This window comes from Suncus etruscus, chromosome 3 (assembly GCF_024139225.1).
Source record: "Suncus etruscus isolate mSunEtr1 chromosome 3, mSunEtr1.pri.cur, whole genome shotgun sequence".
Lineage (NCBI taxonomy): Eukaryota > Metazoa > Chordata > Mammalia > Eulipotyphla > Soricidae > Suncus > Suncus etruscus.
In genome coordinates this window covers 106,289,909-106,301,857 of record NC_064850.1, presented here as the reverse complement: position 1 = coordinate 106,301,857, position 11,949 = coordinate 106,289,909, and positions in this window count along the sequence as shown.

Genomic DNA, 11,949 nt, shown 5'->3' with positions numbered 1-11,949 from the left:
CTCTTTTCTAGACTGTCTTTAATAAGGTCACTTGAGCATTGAGCAAAGTCATTCTAAAATTAATCACTGCAAGATAAATGCATATTGAGCATGAGAGAGGTGGAACATCTAAGAATTTTGAATTTGTTGTTAAAAAAGCATTAACTATCTAAAAATCATTTTTCAGATCTAATAGGCTTTAAAATTTCTTTGATACAGAGTATAGTGAAGCTCACACATTTTTGCTTTTTTGTTTTGTTTTGTTTGTTTTGGGGGTCACACCTGGCGGCACTCGGGGGTTACTCCTGGCTCTGTACTCAGAAATTGCTCCTGGCAGGAACTGGGGACCATATGGGGTGCCGGGATTCAAACCTTCCTCGTCCTAGATCGGCTGCTTGCAAGACAAACATCCTACCGCTGTGCTATCTCTTCAGCCCCACATTTTTTTTTATTCCCTCAGACAATTCAGAAAGTTTGATTTTATAATAAACCATTCTATTTTGACCAGACCTGAAACTTTAAAGTGACATTAATCTATTACAGGGAAATAATTAATACTAGTAATTTGATTTCGAAATTGTGATATTTAATGAAATGAAATTTTATAAAGTATACATCAATACAATAAATTAATATATAATTATTATTTCTAAATGAATTTGGTCAGATTACTGATCTTTGACTATATAATCCTCAAAGCAGGATGTTATTCTGACCATTAGGGAAGAATACTATCACCATTCTATCATCAAAGAACAACTTTTATCTACTCTAAATATTTGAACTTGTACTAGAAATTCAAGCACAAGAAAATGTGTGAGAAAAATAATCTAAGAGATGAACAAATTGCTAAACAAAAAGTTTATCTGTTCATGTAGAAGAAATTCATATTATAAAGTTCTAAATATTTCCCATAAAACTTGTCAAATTTTAATGATATGAAAAAGTATATCATTTTTTTCTAAGTACTAACATTCAGAAATAAAAATTGTAGGAAAACTTACAATGATACCAAAAAATATGATATTTAGTAAAAAAACTAGGCAAAAAGAAAACTTACATACTAAAATATACAAAAAATTTCTGAAAAAAATTAAGGACAACGCAAATTGTTGAAAGACAAATTGTACTTATGGAGTTAAATATGTATTATCATTAAAATCATAATATACCCATAGCAATCTACAAATACATGGTCCATCAAAAATTCAATGGAATTTAACAAATGGGAAAAAATACCCTAAAATTCCATGTGGAATCTCAAAGAAAAATTTTTTTAATTTTTACTTTAATTAAGCACTGTGGTTACAAAAATGATCTTGACTGAATTTCAGACATAGAATGTACATCGCTCTTCACCAGTACACATTTCCAGCCATGAGTGTCCACAGTTTCACTCCTATCCTCACACTCACTCGCACTTGCCTGCCTTGGAGGAAGACATTATAACACCCCCCCCTCTTTTTCTCTCCCTCTTCTCACAAGGTTTCCCCCTCTTGCCATTTTTATTCAATATAGTTTTTGAAGTGATTACCATAGAAATTATACAAAAAATGATATCAAGGGTATCCAATTGAAAGGATGAAGTTAAGCTCTCACTGTTTACAGATGACATGATACATATTTAGAAAATCCTAGAATCTCTACAAAAAATCATTCTACAAATGATAGGCTTGAGTAGAGAAGTACACAATAAAAAATTAATACACAAAAATGTATGGCCTTTCTGTATATAATTAATGAAAGAGAGAAAATAGACATTAAAAATATAATTTTAAGGGCCAGAGAGAAGGCACAATGGGAGGGCATTTGCATTGCATGAGGCTGACCCTGACAGATCTCGATTAAACCCCCGGCATCTCATATGGTTCCCCAAGCCAAAACGATTTTTTGAGCACATAACCAGGAGTAACCCCAAGTGTCACTGGGTGTGGGCCAAAAATTAAAAAAAATTTATTCACAACTGTGCCTCAGAAAATCAAGTACCTTCGAGTCAATATAAATAAAGAAGTGAATGACCTATACAAAGAAAACTATAAAAAATGTTTTGGAATATAAGGACACAAATAAATGGAAAAATATAACTTGCTTATGGATTGGAAGGATTAATTTAATTAAGATGACAATAATTCCTAATGCATTGTATAGATTTAATGTAATACTTATAAGAATACCCATGACATTTTCAAATAAGTGGATCAAATACTCTTGAAATTTATTTGGAACACAAAGCATCCACAAATAGCTAAAGCAACCATTTAGAAAAAGAATATGGGAGGCTTCACTTTTTCCAACTTTGAACTGTACTATAAAGCAATATTCATTAAAACAGCATGTTATTGGAATAAATACAGGCCCTCAGATAAATGGAATAGACTTCAATATTCTGAGACTGACATCTATGTACATGATCAATTAATCTTTGATAAAGGAGCAAGAAGTACAAAGTGGAAAAAGTGGTGTTAGGAAAACTGGTTAAATACATGCAAAATAAAGTGAACTCAGACTTATAAAGACCTTGATACTGGAACTGAAACCATAAGATACATAGAAGGAAATCTAGGCAGATAACTCCATGGAATTGATTTTCAAGGATGAAACACTATTGTCAAAACAAGTGGGAGCAAATATAATTCAATGGGGTGGAAGCAAACATAATTCAATGGGACTATATTAAACTGAGAAGTTTCTGCACTTCAAAGGAAACAGTGACTAAATACAAACACTATTTATGGAATGAGAGAAACTTTTCTCCCAATATTTATTAGACAAGGGTGAAAATCTAAGATATAAAAGACACTGATAAAATTTAGTAAGAAAAAAAAAAAAACGCTAACTCCATTCAAAAATGGAAAGAAGAAATAAACAGATATTTCCTTAAAGAGAAAAAAAGATGGCCAAAAGACACATAAAAATACTCCACGTACTTAATCATCAGGGAAATCAAAACAACAGTGAGATATTATCTTACACCACATAGACTGGCACACATCACAAAGAACCAGAACAACCATTACTGATATGAATTCAGGAAGAAAAGGACTCTCATTCACTGCTGGTGGGAATGCAAACAGGTCCAACATTTTTTAGAAAACATTAAGGGTATCACTCTTAAAACTAGAAATTGAGCTCCCATTTGATCCAGCAATACCACTCCTAGGAGATCAAAGGGAACATTTTAACCAAAGAAACTGATGGAAAAAAAATGAGGTCCAGAGAGTTACTATAAATATTAACTACCCACTCTAGTTAATTCCCTGACAGAACATATAGTTTTCTGAGCATAACCAGATTATACTGAACAAGGAAAAAACAAAAAAAAACTGAAAATAACAGTAAAAAAAAAAAAAAAAAACAGGAATAATCCCTGAGCTCCTAACTCCCAAAAAAGAAACAAAAGAGAGCTATCACTCCTTTATTCTAAAATATAATATATGGGGCCAAAGTGGTAGCACAGTGGTACGGCATTTGCCTTGCTGACTCAGGACGGGAACCTACGTTTGATCCATGGCATCCCGTATGATCCCCCAAGCCAGAAGTGATTTCTGAGCCCATAGCCAGAAGTAACCTCTGAGCATCACCGGTGTGGCCCCAAAACCCAAAAATAAAATAATAAAATAAAATATATTATACACTTACAGTAATCAAAACAATAGTGTAAAGGCATATAACACAATAAACAGAATAGATAGCATAGGTATTAGTCCCTAATATCTTATTTTCACAAAAATGAAAAGATTCTACAATAGAATAAGAGCTGCTCATTCAATGGGTGGTTTGTTTAGGGGTAAAATATAGATAATCACATGCGAAAGGAACACTAATATTTTGTAATATACTACTATGAAAATTATGTTGAGACAACATTGGGACATAAAACCCCTAAGAAGAAAATAGTGGAGAAAACTTGCATAACATTATTTGGTAATGTTGTATATTATGCTAAGAACAGGAGAGAAAGAATAGAGAATATCTAGAATGTAAGGAAATTTGCAAGCTATGTATCTGATAAAGGAGAAATACAGTGAATATTCTTAATATATGCAAAGATTTTCTAACAACAAACAAGTAATAAAAACGTATTTTAGTATAATCTTAAAAAACATTAAGTGACAACTTTAAATGATGATTCTTTACTGCATTCAATTATTTTTCTTTTTTTTTTTTTCTTTTGGTTTTTGGGTCACACCCAGCAATGCTCAGGGGTTACTCCTGGCTCTATGCTCAGAAATTGCTCCTGGCAGGTTTTGGGGGTTTATGGGAAGCTGGGATTTGAACCACCATCCTTCAGGGTCTAAGAGAATGCCCTACGGCTTCACTATCTCTCCAGCCCCCTGCACTCAAATATTTTAACTTGCCTTTGAGAATAAAAACTGGTGTGTTCTATTAAAAATAACTTTAGCGGGACCGTAGCAATAGCTCAGTGGTATTGAGTTTGCCTTGCACATGGCTGACCCAGGACAAACCATGGTTCGTCCCAGTGTCCCATATGGTCCCGCAAGCCAAGAGCTATTTTTAGTGCATAGCCAGGAGTAACTCCTGAGCATCACCGGGTATGGCCCTAAACCATAAATAAATACATAAATAAATAAACAAATAAATAAATAAGTAAGTAATGAATGAATGAATAAAATAACTTTAGCAATAATTGTAAAAATATGCAAAATAATTTTCTTGATTTTTTTTTACCAGTCTTCTACTCAAAAAATAAATTTCCTCTAATATTGCTAAAAGTCAAAAGGGCATAATGAATATTGAATCTTCTCTTCAGAATTGTAGGAGGGTAGGAATTGGGAAAAAACAGGTAGACACTTGCCTTGACACAGAGACCCAGGTTCAATTCTGAGTATCATCTATGGTTCCCAGAGCACAGATGAGTGTGAACCAACCCTTTTATGAAGAAAGCAAAGAGAAAAAAAGGAAAGGGATGAAGGGAAGGAAGGAAGGAAGGAAGGAAGGATGGAAGGAAGGAAGGAAGGAAGGAAGGAAGGAAGGAAGGAAGGAAGGAAGGAAGGAAGGAAGGAAGGAAGGAAGGAAGGATTGAAGGAAGGAAGGAAGGAAGGAAGGAAGGAAGGAAGGAAGGAAGGGAGGGAGGGAGGGAGGGAGGAAGGGAGGAAGGGAGGGAGGAAAGAAGGGAGGGAGGAAAGAAGAAAGGAAGAATTAAAGAAGAAAAACAAAGAAGAAAGAAAAGAATGAAAGAAAGGGAGAAATAGAAAGAGAAAGAAGAAAGAAAGAAAGAAAGAAAGAAAGAAAGAAAGAAAGAAAGAAAGAAAGAAAGAAAGAAAGAAAGAAAGAAAGAAAGAAAGAAAGAAAGAAAGAAAGAAAGAAAGAAAGAAAGAAAGAAAGGAAGGAAGGAAGGAAGGAAGGAAGGAAGAAAGGAAGGAAGGAAGAAAAAGAAAGAAAGAAAGAAAGAAAGAAAGAAAGAAAGAAAAGAAAGAAAGAAAGAAAGAAAGAAAGAAAGAAAGAAGGAAAGAAAGAAAAGAAGGAAAGAAAGAAAAAGGAAGAAAGACAATACTTCTAGTTCAGTAGAATCAATCTCTCTAATAGATTGCTCTCTCACTAGATACTGGGGAACAAAAAGAAAATAATTGAAATCTAAACATCTAAATAGATCATAGGGTTGACACTTTCAGTTGGTAGATTGAATTGATGATCACCACCTTCTTATCCATTAAGATGAGTATTGACATGAGTTCAGGAAGTATATCAACTCTTCAAGGAAAAATTGATGACCAGGAGGTGGCAGTAAGGCACAGCGTGCTTTATCTGGGATATAGTTGGACAAATTTGTTTCAGGAGCATGTCCCTATTAATAGGTGACCTTCCAGTGGGAAACACTGAAAAGATGAACAAAACTAAGACTTTTAGAATCCAGAGGGAGATCCGAAAGTAAATTACATATTTCACCATCTGCTCAGTAGCAAGATGTAAGGTCTATGAATCGAGCACAATCAAGAGTCATTTTTTATACATGAAGCAAATTTTCTCCACATTTAGCAGATATTGATTGTCGTTTTGCCAAGTGCAACAAGCAATCAAGCTCAATGGTTAACTGTTTATGTATAGTGCATATATCTAAGACAATAAGTGCTATAAACATTGGTTTTAGTATCAGCAAGTTTGGGGTCCAATGATCCCTGTTATACTGTGAAGAAGCATACACAGCAATAAAATAATACAGAAGATTCGCCTTTATTTACCTATGTAATAGATATATCAAAAGGTATGCTAGTTACTAATAGTCAACTGGAATATGAATCTATTACTCAAGTGTAGCATATTAGGTAAATAATAGTTTCCTTCAAGTGTTTGGAAATGAAGCCAAGATATTTTGTGAAAGAAGGAAGTGTGGGGCCAGAGAGATAGCACAGCAGTAGGGCTTTTGTCTTGCACGCTGCTGACCCAGGATGGACCTGGATTCGACCCCTGGCGTCCCATATGGTCCCCCAAAGCCAGGAGCGATTTCTTTTTTATAAAGTCTTTATTTAAACACCATGATTACAAGCATGATTATAGTTGGGTTTCTGTCATAAACAGAACACCCCCTTTTTTGAAAGCATAGCCAGGAGTAACTCCTGAGTGTCACCAGTGTGACAGAAAGAAAAGAAAGAAAGAAAGAAAGAAAGAAAGAAAGAAAGAAAGAAGAAAGAAAGAAAGAAAGAAAGAAAGAAAGAAAGAAAAAAGAAAGAAAGAAAGAAAGAAAGAAAGAAAGAAAGAAAGAAAGAAAGAAAGAAAAAAGAGAGAGAAGAGAGAGAGAGAGAGAAGGAGGAAGAAGGAAGGAAGGAAGGAAGGATGGAAGGAAGGAAGGAAGGAAGGAAGGAAGGAAGGAAGGAGGAAAGAAAGGAAGGAAGAAAGAAAGAAAGAAAGAAAGAAAGAAAGAAAGAAAGAAAGAAAGAAAGAAAGAAAGAAAGAAAGAAAGAAAGAAAGAAAGAAAGAAAGAAAGAAAGAAAGAAAGAAAGAAAGAAAGAAAGAGACGAAGAAGGAAGTGTGCCATTTAATCATCCTTGGAAAATATATTTTGTGGCTTATAAAATACTACACATATTGATGGTTTAAGTAGTTTATCTTTAAATTCTCTGGACTTGGTATATTTAAATTGAGACAAAATTTTTATCATACTTTTGAAATTTGGTGGAAATTTAAATGAACTATGTTTTGGAATTCTATTCATCAGTTATATGTTTTAAATTTTTTACTTTAAGAAAATAAACTATGGTTAAATTAACTGATTATCCATCTCTTTAATATGATGCTTCATAAGAATAGTATAACATTTAATAAAAATACTTTGTTTTTATTGTGATTTAATACATACTTTTGATAGTTTACATTTAAATACATATATATTGAAGGCAAGTCATATATTATATTCTAAGAATATTTTTGTGTGTTTTTTTGTAATGAACTCATTTTTGTAATGAGATGATTTTCATTAAATAACTTTCACTTTTAACTTTTTGGTTGCTGTATTCTGAAACCAGTTCAACTGATTACAAACTAAAGATAATGGGATCATTTTTACATAACTTTTATTATGTGCTGTTATAGCAAAATATAATTGAGCTATTTTTGCATTTAAGAGATTCTATTGCTTCAAAATACTGGAAAAGATAAACCTACCTTGTGAAGTGCTTCTATACTCTTGGAGTCTTCTTTAACACATCCCATCATTTCTAATAAGGATGTAAAGCCCTGAATCATGCAGACAGTTAAAATTAAAGAATGCAGAACCTTAAGCAAAAGCAGTTAACCCCAATCAAGTTCCAATAATTAATATCAGTAGTTTGGCAGCTGAGTCAGGATGTCATCATATATTAGAGATGAGAAAGCTAGAGTGAATTAAATCTTTTGGTTGACAAAATTATTTTACTCATGTTTAGCAAATATATTTTATCTCTTCTCATACCACCAGGTGTATGGCTTTCACCACCTTAGTAATCAGTGCACTGGTGAGATTCACATAATTATAAGCATGGGCAGGGAATAGTTGGCAATTGAAACATTAGGCATCCCAAAGTGAAATTCCAAACTAATTGAACGTCAATGGTTGTCAGCAGCTTCCACACTACTTAGAAGTCTTCTTTTCTGCCTGGCAATGCTATTTTTCATCTGACTCCTCTATTTAACAAGGATTAGCCACGTGCACACTCCCAGTCTTGCAACTATGCTCAGCATTTGGCTGACTTCAGGTTTTAACTTAAGACTTCAGAGGTCACATTTTCTGTTGGCAGGCTTTTTATTTGGAAGTCTTTGTAGAATTGATCATGAGACAACCTTTGATGGTAGGTCATTTGTGTAAAATTTAGCTGATGCAGGAAATCATGGTATGAAAATTGATAACTCTGAATTCTGTGAATCATTAAGAGATTGAAGTTATTTTTACAATTATACTGTTGAACAAGTTACTACACGATTTGCTTTCATGTGGTATGAGGGCAAAATATTCAACAAAAACCTGAGAACTCTTGAAGAGAACAACATTACATATACATCTATTTTCTCCACTGAATTTGCTTGGTTTATTGTGGTAGTTGTGCTTTTCTTTTCCTTCATTTTTTTTTAGTCTTATTAATATGGTATAGGAGATACCCCAGGTGTTAAAATTAAATCTCCAATCAATGATGGTATGAAGTCAGCTTAGTTATAAAAAAACAAAAAAAAAACCCTAGACTGACACTTGCGTGCATGAAAAAAGATGATTCATGAGAAATAAATTTAATTTTAAAGTAAATGCATGAGTAATATTTCAAGGTCGCTAACATCTGGATAATATAAAATGAGGATTGTACTAAGAAGGTTTGCTTTACAAATGGTACAGCATTAAACTAAGAAGTTTCTGCATCTCAAAGGAAATGGTGACTAGGATACAAAGACTGCCCACAGAATGGAAAAAGTATTCACCCAAAACCCATCAGATAAGGGCTTAATAGAAGGCATATAAGACATTTAAGGCACTGTAGAGCTTAGCAAGAAAAAAGCAATTTAACCCTATACAAAATGGGAAGAAAAATAGATATTTCCTCAAAGAAGCATTGATGGCCAAAGGAAAAAAAAACATGAAAAAATGCTCCACATTATTAATCATCAGAAAAAGATGCAACTCAAAATGACAGTGATGTATCATCTCACACCACATAGAAAAAGAACAACCAGTTCTGTGGTGAGGATGCTAGGAAAAAGGATCTCACATTTACTGCTAGTAGAAATGCAGGGTTTTTTGGGGAATAAATGCACACTTTTTGGAAAACAATATGAATAATCCTCAAAAACCCTACAAATTAAACTTCCGTGTGATCCAGCAATACTACTCATAATAATATACTGAGCCCAAAATTATAATGCAGAAATTACAACACATTTTTATGTTTATTGCAGCACTACTCACAACAGCCAGAATCTGAAAAGAACCTAAGTGTCCAAGAACAGAAAGTGGAAAAAGAAACTGTGGCATATATACACAATGAAATACTATGTAGCTGTTAAGAAAAGTGACGTCATAAAATTTGCTCATTCATAGATGGATATTGAGAGTATGTTACAAAGAAAATTACTCAGAGGAGGCAAAAAATTACTCAGAGGAAGTGTAATTGAATAATCACATTCATTTGTGGGATATAAATAAAGATAATATGAAAATCATATCCAGAGACAGTAGATACTGGGGCCAACAAGATCAGTTTATGGTGGGAATTTTGTCACAAATAGAGGGGGAGAGCTCTTAGGACAAGAAGGGACCATTATGACAAAGATAGTTGGAATTGATCACTCTTGGCAAGAACTGGGTGCTGCATGATAATCCTTCAGTAACAATATCACAAACTATAGTGTCTAAAAAAGAAAAAAAAACAAGGAAGAGAAAGGGAGAGAGGAAAGGATAGAGAAAGAAAAGAAAAATGTCTGCCACAGAGACAAGCAGGGGGAAAGTGGGAGGAAAACTGGGAATATTATTGGAGGGAAATGTGCACTGATAAAGGGTCTTGTACAGTTTATGATTTAACTCAATCATGAACAACTTGGTAACTGTTAAACAATACCAATGCATTATAGACACCCTTGTAAGCATGGTGTTTAAATAAAGTAATTTGAATATTAAAACAAGAATGCTTGAATTTAACACGAAAGTAGAAAAAGTAGGAAGATGGAGGTTGCCTCTTAGTTGAATACGTAGAGGTGCAATTCCCTGGCCCTCAGCAGGGAATTTGCATATTTTGCAAATCCCTTTACATTTTACTCCTAAATCTCTCATCTCAATCCCTCTTTTCCTGCTCAACTCTCCAGAGAATTTAAGAAATTTAAGCATGGGGTTGGGGCAGTGGTAGGGCTTTTGCTTTGCAAGAGGCTGACCCAGAAGAGATCTCAGTTCGATCCCCAGCGTCCCAAGCAAGGATGGATTTCTAAGCGCATAGACAGTAGTAACCCCTGAGCGTCACCGGGTATGGCCCAAAAAATCAAAACCAAAACCCAAAACAAAAACAAAAATAGAGGAGCAAGAGAGATTTAAGCTGGTATACAATGGGAATCATTTAGGCTACTTTCTCTTCGAGGTTTATTTCCTGACCCAAGGAAGCACTCAGAATCATGAGCAAGGAGAGTAAATAGAGGTTTTCTTACGTACAATTTCAAATTTTGATGATAGAAAACATGGTATAAGCTTGCTCTATAAGCTTGTTTTCTTCCTTGAACTCGTGTCTTTCTGGCTTTTCTCTGTTCCTTTGCTTATTTTCTGGAAAAGCTTGTATTTCTCAAAAACATACTTCTCTCTCCCGTCACATCTCTGAACAAGTTTTAACAAAAACTTACTTGCGAAAAAAATTAAGAAAACAGTCTTATGAATGTTTATCATATGATATTTTCTTCTCTCTAGCTAATATATTAAATTGAGTTTAACAACCTGTATATTCTTTCTATATCAATTGAGAAATATAGACAAATACATTAATTATGGGAAAATAGTTCAGCATAGGCTAGAAACATAAATTTATTTGTATCTGGTATAATCTTGGAATGTAAGTAGAATTAAAGTTGTAAAAAATTTTACCTAGAGTAAAAAATATGAGAGATATGTTATAATATATCAAGATTATTATTTTAGTTTTCTTTTCTGAATAATTTAGTATCAAGTTAATTAAGTACCTACTAACCACAGACTTATTTTGAGCCATAAGCAGCCTTGCAAGAAAAAACTATGGTTCTTTTTTTCAGGTTATTTGCTTGAAAGATGAACAGGTAGAAATGTAAATAAGTTTGAATGCTTAAGAGAATTCAAGAAAAACATGTTATTTATTGCTTGACACTGCAATAGCTACACTGACAAATTATCTGAACAGAGAGTGATTCAATAAATGAACAGAAGGTCAGAGGTTCATGGAGTTTGCCATGAATAAAGGTATTGGGGCAGTAGGTGTTGCTCAGTTTTGAAGGTTAAGAAGATTTATATAGACAATATGTGGGGAAAAAATAACAGAAAGCTAGCAAGTCAATATCCCATCTTTGACAGTAGAACATTTTGTACTCTCATAGCAAATATATTTTAAATGGTCAAATCAACAATCTACGATTCTAATGAATAGCCATTTTTATCATATCAGTTTTCTGTTTAAAATAATACTCTCAATTCCAAAGACCTCAACAGTTTGGTACCAACATTTTGCAAGCTAGAGGAATTGATAAATGAATATAATGCTCCTGACATTAAGTTTCCATGATTTAAAATAGAGAGAGTAGCACAGCTACCTGTGATAACCCAAGGTCCTTCTAAGACTCCAAGGAAACTAAAGGGATAGTTACTCGGCTTAATTGGAAAAACATGTTTCTAAGGGAAATCTTCATATTCATATGTATAGTTTACTATTTCCATGTCTACAGTAATTAATACATAAATATTAAAATATTTCTTCCATTAACACTAACAGGACTCACTATTTGAAGCAATATTGATTCTGATTACAGCTTCTTCATAACTTTCAGTTT